This window comes from Morone saxatilis, unplaced genomic scaffold (genome assembly GCF_004916995.1).
Source record: "Morone saxatilis isolate NCDOM2014 unplaced genomic scaffold, NCSU_SB_2.0 Contig16, whole genome shotgun sequence".
In the NCBI taxonomy this organism is placed as follows: domain Eukaryota; kingdom Metazoa; phylum Chordata; class Actinopteri; family Moronidae; genus Morone; species Morone saxatilis.
This window is the reverse complement of record NW_023339718.1, coordinates 5,463,612-5,474,602: the sequence shown is the minus strand read 5'-3', so window position 1 is coordinate 5,474,602 and position 10,991 is coordinate 5,463,612. Positions and strand designations below refer to the sequence as shown.

The 10,991-nt window shown below is 39.2% G+C and overlaps 1 protein-coding gene across 1 annotated transcript in view; it reads left to right on the top strand.

The window, feature by feature from the left end:
- cntrl (centriolin) overlaps window positions 1-10,991 on the top strand; it is a gene marked incomplete at its 5' end in the record, with an annotated part of 184,646 nt that overhangs the window by 140,814 nt on the left and 32,841 nt on the right.

The window sequence follows — 10,991 nt, the reverse complement described above, 5'->3', positions numbered from 1 at the left end:
AGGGAAACCCAACGTCCACACACCTCTCCCTGATGTTTAACACACTCTGAATGAAACTCTGTCTGACCTAAAATGGCCTTGGCTGCTGAAGTCTTCCCTGCTCCTCTCCTCCCACACAGAACCAGGTTTAAGGATGTTCTGATGGGTTCAGACTTTGGTCTTATGGTCTCTTCAGTGAAGGTGAGGAAGGTTCCTTTGTTTTCACACACAATGTTCCAAACCTCCTTCATTAACCGTTTATGGTCATTTTCAAACATCCTGTACTGTCTTCCTTCACATTGCTTAAGCAGCTGATTCACAGAGGAACTTCCGATCCCCTCATGTGTCACAATCACTATTGACTGTTTAAAAGCATGTTGACCGAACAAACTCAGAGTAAACTTCAGTTTTTGTGCCTTTTTCTCTGAGAACGTGAAGGGTTTCACTAACAGCAGCAGAACATTTGGTCCAGGTGGACAAAGAGCAACACATCTCTTCATCTCCTCCTCCACTGTTTCCACAGACAGTCTGAAGATGTTTGGAGCTTTAATTACTGTTATCGGTCTGTCTTTCCACTCCCCGGAGATTACCTCACATTGCTTGACTGGAGAAGGTTTCTGGAATTGAGCCCCTTTGTCTCCAACAATGAAGTTTCCAAGTCTTGTCTTTTTGTCCTCACTTTTCCCCAACAGCACAATCCTGAGTGCCAAGTCTGTAACACAATGAGAGAGGAAGAAATCAGGGATAAGAATCTGTGTCGTAAACAGAACCAAACCTGTCTTTAATAAATGAATGTAGTAACTTAGAAATCCCATTTCCAACAAGAAGGCCCTACTGGCCCCTTCAGCTTTACACAGGATCGAGGCTTTGTGTAACGGGATCTAACTCACCACATTCCACAAAACAATCCTTAATGAGTTAGTTACTGTGTTCTGGTCATTTTCATAACAGAAATCTCATCTCAGTCCCGTCACTCATCTACCAGCACAGATGCTGTTCAGTTTATCCTACTGTTCTAAGTTGCATTGTTGGTTTTTACTTTTGCTTCATCTGGACCTTTATCGTCCTATCTGTTCTGTTTGTTATGAACGTTAGTTCGAACCTATTGTAATGGCACCTGTCTGTTTGTAGAAGAATCTGAAATACTTCATTGATCCCCATGGGGAAACTTGTTAAGAGGGCATGATGGCCGTTGCAATGTTGTTGTTTTGCAGCCAGCAGCAGTGACGTACTACGAGTTTGAGGAGAGAAATAGTCAACGCAGTAACAAAATCTGGATCCATATCTGATAAGCACTGCCTAGTTTGACAGTTTGATCTGAGTTTGGTGCGTTGAGCTGGACGGACTCACTGAGAATGAGCTGTCAATCACAAGCAAGACTGAAACTAGAGACTAAGACCAGGGTTACTACTAACACTTCGGTACCAACACAATGCCAAATTCTGAAAACTTGACAATACTCGTTTGACTACAGTACCACAGTTTCTGAAAGTACCAGGGATGGAATTCTTCTGGAACTGACAGGGCAGCATATACACCTACAAATAGTCTAGTCTGCCATTAACGCCAAATAAAGAAGTGCAGCTGTACAGGTACCAGTACCAGGTACCCAGTACAGCTGTTTCCACTGTCTGTCTCTCCACTCTGCTGTGCTGTTTGCAGCAGCTCAGACAGCTGAGCTTCTGGTCAGAGATCTGCTAGTGCAACAAAATCCCTTCAAACAAAAAGCCAATAAGTGTAATTAATGAATGTAATCTGTTCAAAGGATGTACAGATGAGGAAAATAAACACTCAGCAGAATACAGTTCATTCAACTAACTCAGGCAAAGGCCGCACGGAAGCAACAAACACTGTAGGACACTTTTAAAGACAAAGACAAACTCCCTGCAGACAGTAACAAGACCAAAAAAATATACAAAGAGAGTTTGTTAGGCTGTTTTATAGCCCACTTTTTTATATAAAGTATAAAATAACAATAAGGAGACAGGCAGTTTTTTTCTTAATGCAATGCAGAGCTGTTGACCTGTATTATTAAGGAAAAGTATTGATCAGGACTTTATCAGCCGATATTCAATATTAAATGGGGATCAGAAGCAACAAACCTCGACCGGGATATCCCTATTTTTTACTGTGGTATTGAGAATTGTGGAATTTCACTGGTATTGGTATTGACTACTACATTTATGCTATTGTGACGTCCCTAATTGAGACCATAAACTTGTGAGGAAACCATTCACTGAGCTAATAAATCAAGTAAGAAGCAGGTTTATTTCTCCATTAGACTCATGGAGGTGCCCCCTGCTGACCATTACACACTCTGCCCGTCCGCCTACCTGTACCTGCCAGTAAGCTGCATTACAAATAAATCAGTGAAGTCATCCTGCCGCCTGCTTTGTCTGAGTCAATACGCATTTCCTGAACCATGACCATTGGTGCAGTGGGATATCTCACAGCTCTACACAAAGATAGAAAAGTCGTTGTGTTTTGGGGAAGGTAGACAGTTCCCACTCAGTGGCATTACATTGAGACTGTAATGGATGAGGAATGATAACCTGACAGTCTGCGTTGTTCTTGAGTACGACACTCTGAAAATCCTAGACTCTTAAGATATTAGTGGTATTATTTATTTGTACTTTAAAGTTATTTATTATTTTACCTCGACCATGACACAACAATGAACATTCTTGATTGTACTATTAAAAGGATGCATTCTGTGATGGCACTGGTTTAATGCCGGTGAAGTGATCACCCATTACACTCACTCACCAGTAACCGTGTCTGAGATAGAAGAGATTGTTTCCTGTTGTTTCTGTCTTTGAGGACCAGGTAAAGCAGATGCTGAATCCCCAAATGCTTCGAAGCTCACATGTTGTCCTCTGTTCTCCTTTACAATATGGTCCAAGCATGCCAACAGCTCTGGAAGTTCAGTGGTCTTCTTCCAGAAGAGTTGGTCTCTACAAATTCTCATGATGTTATTTAAGGGTGGATAGTCCACACAGTTTTCCATGAAACCTGGACTCTCCTCTCTGGGTGTTGATATCAGAACCAGAGAATGATCAAATGATCGATCACTGAACTTTTCAAGGATTGATTGTAGTCTCAGTTTGTGTTCCTCAGTGAAGTCTTCAGGCTGTAGAACCAGCAGGAACACATGAGGTCCAGGATCAGAGAGTCTCACACAGTCTTTCACATGTTCTGTCAGTTTGTGTTGAGAGATGTTGGGATGCAGCAGATCTGGAGTGTTGATGAGAACTATTTCTTTCTCCTTTAACTGTCCTCTGACTGTCAGACAGCAGTCTGGTTCTTCCTCAGTGTTGAACTTAGTCTCTCCCAGTATGAAGTTCCCCACTGAACTCCTCTCAGACCAGCTGTTCCCCAGCAGAACAACCCTCAGCTCAGACACTGAAAAGAAAACACAAATGAAAACAGTCATGAAAGGTTGGCTCGGTTGTTCACTCGATACTTGAAATATGTCAACTATCCAGTGTAGAGGTACTAGCCTTGTTTTATTCCCCAACAGTATTGAAGACATACCCATAATTTCCATCAGTTAGGTCATCTGTATTCTCATAGGGATACTTGTAGACTTCCTCATGGACAAAATGGGGAATATAACTTGAGTCACCTTCTTCACACTGTAGTCAGTGTTAAAGGATAAGAATGGTGATATTCTATAATTTCCATGTCATCAGAGTCCATAAAAAGACTAAAACATCCATCTAACAAGAATTGTCAATCTAAAACCTGGTCTGAATAGGTGGAAGTAAACCACCTATCCAGACCAGATCCAGTAGTAAGCTACTGTTAGCTAAGCTATAAAAGTTTATAATGTAAAAAAAACTCTTCACCAAAATGTATTCAGACTGCAAGAAATCCTCCAGCTGCTCCAACAATACACAGAAAATAAAGGAAGCAAAGTCCACCAGCCACTGCTCCATAAAATCACTTTATATGAATCACCTCATGTTTCGCTGGCAGAGTGATCTGTGTAGGCCGATGGTGAGATTTCTAATTTTCCTGGCTGAGATTACAGCATTGTGTGTTTCAGATCTTTAAGAATTTGGGGGCTAAATCACACAATCTATGAACCACTGAAGATTTAGATTTGATGAGAAACCACAATAATCCAGTCCAGTCCAGTTTGACTTACTGACAGGTCGAAGGTGATCATAGCTGCTGCGCCTCACAGGTTGCACATCATCTGACACTGTCAGGAAACAGAAAGGAAAATATTTATTATTATTATATTAATTTCATATATATTTTATAATAGGCTTTCTTATGACAATCATTTATAATTTAACAAGGTTTATGTTTGTCAAAAAGAGTGCTACGCCAGGGCTTTATTTGTCCCATTATAAATTGCTAATAGGACCAGTACAGTATCTTAGCTTATTTGAGCAAACAAATACATTTGGATCTTAACTTTATTGTCCAGCATACAAAAAGCAGAACCACAGGGAAATATAAACTGTAATATAAAGTAACTTGATGATATAATTCAGGGTCACATGTTACCAAGTTGTTCTATTAAATGATAAAGTGAATTTAACCGTGTTGCCTGAAGCTATTTACAGTGTATGTACAGTGAATGTTACCAATGAGTTGTTCCGTTCTGATACCAATACCAATATCTCAGATTCCTCCGATGCTGCCTTAAAATGCAGTATTGGGTATTATATTGGCCAGTATTTATGTCTGTGAACATTTATTAGATCTGAAACGGGACTTTGCTACTTCTCAGCAGTGTAAGAATAACTTAGCCAGGAAATACAGTGATATCGGGGAAAGAAAAAATCTCTGTTTTTCAGTATGTTTCAATCGCACGCTTCAGAGTCCTTCTCATCTTTAAACAGACTTCTGGATCTTTGCACATGATTATGACTAACAGTCACACATCTTAATCATATTTTATGGATTCTGAAGGGGGGGTTATTATGGTGCTCGTTAAGTTAAAGATAAAACCCAGTCTGGCTTTATGACTAGCACGCACATTAGAAATGACATGAGATCATTTATAGGTGTTGGATTATTGGATGCAATTGAAGAGTAAGGTTTATTTTATTATTTAAACTCTGTTTCAAAAAAGCAGTTGTACGTGCATCAAATGATTAAATGGGTACTCCTTTAATACACTGTCCCTGAGAGCTCAACGCACTGCAACTTAAGAAAACATTCATTTGAAAACACATGCACAGCATTTAGGAAAAATCCAGTATGAAGACCGTTAACTGTAAGTGGTGTTTTTTTATATTTTACTATAATATATACTTACATACCTTTTAACAATTTCCCCTGGAAACAGTTTCTGCTGTTGTCTGTGTTGTTGTTTCTAAATGTTCTGCATGAATTGTCAAATTGGTGAAGATCTGTTCTCAATATATATTATTTTAACCAACCAACTCCAAAAACTCAGCTGAAAATCTTTTTTTCCTCATGGCCTAACTTTCTACCAAATTTCATTGAAATGTGTTAAGTAACAAACAGGACTGTAATATGAACTAATGCATTAACATTGGGATGACTGAACGTAGTTGGTATGATTGTTAAGGCATAATATTGTTCTATCGAACTACCTGAACTGTGCTTTTCTGTTAAACTGTCTTGATGAAACCAAGTTGAATGAGAGAAACATACAGTCTGTACATATTAATATATAATATTCATAATTTATAATAATGTTTCACTGGACTCACCAGATGTTTCAGCCATACTGTCACTTTGCTGGAAACCAACAAGTGAGAGATTCAACTGGAGAAGCTGACTCCTGTAAGAAACACAAGACAAATTACAAATTCATTCATTCATTTTTTATCTTTAATTATATAAAACAATACATATACTTTTCCACCTTTGTCCTGCTTCACAATCAAATTCACACAATCACCGTAGGAGCTGTGCAGTGCAAATACTTTCTTCTACTGGTGACCACTGAGCTTCCAGATCTCATCTAGACCTCCACCGTTCCCCAAAACCGCCATCTCCTAATTTCATTTGACACTGTAAAAACTCCTTGTAGTCTTCTCTTGCATTGTGGACATCAATAGAGAGGAACCCATGGTTGCTGAGTGTTCACACAAGGAGTCAGAGCTGTGAAGGGTTGAAACCAGCTGATGATTCCTAATCACAACTGTTGACCTGCCTCAGGCCTAGCGAGCTGATGAAGGTCTGACACCCAACGGTACCATCATGAGCAAGCACTTGGCGACGGGGGCAAGGAAAACCTGCCTGTTAAGAGGCAGAAACCTAGGACATAGGACAGATCCTTCGGCTCTAGGTGGGTGGTCATCTGCCTTGACCAGTTGGGGTGAGAGAGAGAGAGAGAGAGAGATCTAAGTCTGCAGAACTCTTAGTTTACTAAACTTTTGCATACAATTGTACCCTGAACTATAAAAAGACTATATAACATATTGTAGTAATTGTACTACAGGGAGATTTACAGTAGTAGATAAAGTAGTCTTCTTATCACTGTAATCTTAATCATGTGGTAAATTAAAGAGACCAAAAATCTAGACACCAACGTACACTGTAAGGAACTTCAGTACAATTATCTTGTTTTTCAAATTTGGATGTTATTTTTGATTCTGTAGTTTGTACAACATTGTAATATTAAGTAGTGATACTTTCATACCAGCTTCACAAAGTTTGAAGTTAGGGTCAGTCATTCTGGAGGAAGACAGTGATTGTTGAGTCTCATTCCTCGGTTGTCAAATAACAACATTTTGGGTTGGCAGGGTCGAGAAAGATACTCAACAATCAACTATCTTTCTCCTGAATGACTGACCAGACCTTTACAAACATATTCATCTCAACAACAACTGAACATTCCAGACTGCATAACAGGTTCAGCTCATTAAACTCAACACTTAATGTATATTTTCATTTGTTCATATTTATCTTGAATCTACTCACCAGAAATTGTTTCTGCGTCGTTTTCCCTCCAATAAAAGAACACACAGAGTTCACTGTGATAACTGACTCACTGACAGCTGAGTACAAAGAGACAGAAGGTGTGTCAGCAGAAAACAAGGAACCTGATTGGACAGAATAACTTTGACTTTGATCCAAACTACAGTTATATGACCTAGACACACCCTGTCACTGCTTCCAAAGAGGACCTGCAGATATCTGTATCTGAACTCACCTGAGAACTGAGACAATATTTTTCTTCAGTCAAACAGAAAGAACGAAGTGAATTTAACATCCAGTGACATCAACAGTCGTCCTGACACACAAATTTACAGCCATGTTTTATGAATATTGTCACGACCCGGCTCTTAACTTAAGGCATGACAAATAGAGAGATACACCACTTAAGGATAACAAAAAGGTAATTTATTGAACAAAAGTCCAAATTATGAAATGAACAACTAAATATTTAAATATAGTGTGAATATCAGTGTAGTCAGTAGTTAAGGTGTGTATGAGGGATCGTGTGTGTGTATGTTGTACAGTGTACAAGCAAAATATAAGGTGAGGCCACACTGCAGTCCTCACACCACTGGCAGCGTGCCTGCAAAGAAAAGAACACAAATTCAGTCAAATCGAACAACAAGTTAGGAAACTCAAACCATACAAACCAGAAGCAGCAGAGACCCTAGAATGGGCAACAGGGCCTTGATTATATAGCCTTGGGAGCACCGGGCCCAGGTGCTTCCAGTTGGCACAATTAACCCCCAGTCAACACCACCATCTGACCTGGCACAAACAACACCAAACAACTAGTGACACCAGGGGCACCACAATATGATCTACTCAAACTTGGCAGCAACTCAAATTTCCACAATAAATGAGACCTGTGACCTGGCAGTCTGACTGTAAAAGAAGGTTTGTTTTGGAAACTTGACCAACCAAACGAAGGCTCACAGAAAATGTTAAAGGGAATACCAAGATTCAACATCTGTAGTATCCTGCATACATAAATCAAGAAACATGGCTCCTTATTTCTCATGTCTCCTCGGTTTTCAAAAGTAAAAGCTGATGTCAGCATAAACCGTCCCGAGTGATTTTGAATTCAGATTCAGATAGTAACTCTCACGGTCAGATTCCAGCTTTATTGGCTGCGACAGATCAGACTTCACCTCACACCCTGGATAGTCTGGTGTGAGGGATAGATGAGATGTTCCATTTGCTATATATGATCTGATGCTCACGTGATCACGAGCGACAAATTTTCACTATTCTTATTTAGTTTTTTGCTTATGTCAAGCTTTTCTTCAAGTCGCTCGCTCTTTCACTTTTCTTTCTTGTGACTTGACTTGACTTGTTTTGGGTTTTTTCTTTGCCATGCCTCCGTTCTGCTCTTCATTTGTCCCTCATAAGTTTTTCTTCAGTTTCCTCTTTTTTCCTTAAAGTGCTTGTCTTTAACGCTGCAAAGGTTCCTTGCTGTATTTCTCTTTGAAATTCATGCATTCTTTAACTTTCTTCGGCCTTCATATTAACCAAAATCGTGCAAGTTGTAATTGTTAGGGAATTATTATTATTAAAACATTTCAAATGGCTTTTTGGAGCCTTATTATTTGTACTCAAAACAAGTCCTTGAAATTTCTGTGCACAGGTCTCAGTCGTGGCGAGACTTGGCAATTTAATGGTTCTGGGACATTGTGCGGAAAAATGTCTGACAGCCACCCAATTTGAGCACGCCCCAACGGCACATTTTCACCTATGAGTATGAAAAGTTGGTATACATGCCGATCACGTCCTGACGTACAAAGAATCTTCTTGCGCCATATGCAAAACCCAACAGGATGCATGTTTTGGGTGTTGTAATTTAAAGGGACTCGATCCTAAGGAATTGATCGTGATTGACTTCACATTTGAAACTTCCATCTAAAACATTCACGATTAAAAGTCGTGCTGTTTTTGACTGTGTGACAAAAGGCGTGCCTGTTGGTGGGCCGTCAAAATTTGATCGTTTTTCCATGAAACAGGAAGTTTCTTCTCTTCTGATTCGAACTTCTTGTTTTCATGTTTCTCTTTCCTGTTCTTATTCTTCTTTGCGCCTTTTTAAGTTTTCTTTATTCCCTCCGTAGTTCTGCTTATTCATCAATATCAATAGGACAAATTTAATTAATGTATGTAAATGCTGTATTATTATAGTATATTCACATTACATATACCATGTGGTACTCTCACTGGGAGCCTTTAGATATCACCATCGCACCGATCAGACAAGGCCAATGTGCGTAGCAGATTACCTTCCAGGTTGTTGCACATCGCCAACCTCAGGGAAGGAGGAGGCTCTGTGACAGCATATATGCCATTCATTTCCCTCAACTTCTTTCTGTTCTCTTAAAAGTTGTAATAAACTTTGTCATTGTCTCTCTTAGCTGTGACCAAACCTGCAACTTGTTTATTTATCCTTACATTAATCTCTAACTTACCATTACTGCTGCAATAGTTGTGCTTCCATCTCAGGAGGTTGGTTGGTCAAACAGCAGCACTATTAACAAGATGATCAATTTCGGAGGGACTTGAACGTTGTTTATAGGACTCTATTAAATTCAGACAATGGCATTGGAAATTAAACACTGATAGAACTCCTCCTTAAATTTGGGCTACAGCACCGTCAGATAGACATCTGCTGTAGAAGTTTTGCTTAATGGCTTATAATCTAATTAATAGAAATTCAAAAAGTATTAATAATGGGTCAGATAGGAAAGGATATGTGGAAAGACTATTAAATGTTCAAATCAATGCCATATGATAGAACAAGTCAAGAGTGGATTAAAACAATGAGTTGGTTTATTTACACTCTGACAGAAGCCAATTGAGTTATTAATGATAAAGCCATTACTAAGCTGGTCATTTCGTCAACTCACACATGAATTATTAAAATCACCTACACATAATTACTTTTATCTGATTTAAGGACTAAACTTGATAAAAAACTCTGAGAATTCATGATATAAATCAGAGTACGGTCCAGGAGCGCGGACACTATAACAAAAAAACTGGCTGCAGAGTTTTCCAGTTTGGATGAGTAAGACTAAGGAACAAGGCTTTCAAAATGAATTATAATTTAGTTTTGGTTTAGGGTCCATAAAACGTCAATCATATATGGCTGCTACTCCACCTCTCGTCCTGTGCCTCGGGGATGTGAGTATTAATGTGGACTGGGTTGGGTAGATTCATTTAGACTAACATACTCCCTCGGTGACAACCAGTATCAGTAAGACAAAGTAAATTCAATATCATAATCTGATATTAATTCATTCACCTAAAACAGCTTTTAGAGACAGAGGACCTGATATTTAACAGTCCATTTCATCTTTTATTTTGTGCTACTTGAGGAGTTAGTTTTTAATTTATTAGATTTTCATGTTTAACTCCTCCTTGATTTTATTTCTTTAAATCATTGGTGGTCAGGGGACAGACACAGTCTCTGTGGGTTTTGGGTGGGGACGTACTAATGGAAAGAGCAGAGAATGTTGTGTAAGACAGCAGCTCTGCTTCCTGGTTCCCAACTCTGTACTGTCCAGTTTTAGAAATAAACTTCTCCATATTCCTGGATAAGGAGAGCGGCTCCATTCCAAAGTGGGATGGATGCCTTCTCTCCTAATCAGACCAGGCTTTCCCCAAAAAGGCTGCCAGTTATCAATGAAGACCCACATCAATGAAGCCCCACATCGGACACCACCTCGAACAGCCCAGCGGTGGAATGAACGACATATGGCTATACTGTCATCACATTCACTAATTAGAAAAAATAAGAAACAACCTAGGTTCCTCTTCAGCAACTGTTAGCCAGCTGATCAGAGAGTCACAGCTCTATTGAACCCACATATCCCCCGTAAACTTAAGTAAATAAAATAATAATGAAATAATTTTTAAGGGAGTCGGTCTAACCTGTCTATTTGAAAAGTTGTCTGAGATAACTTCTGTTATGAATTTGGTGGTATACAAGAAAAATTGAATTGGAATTTGAATTCAATTGGTCAGATTGGGCAGGGGTCCTGAAAAACTACGGAGTTCTGACATTTTTTAGCAAATCCTCACACCGACCACATCAT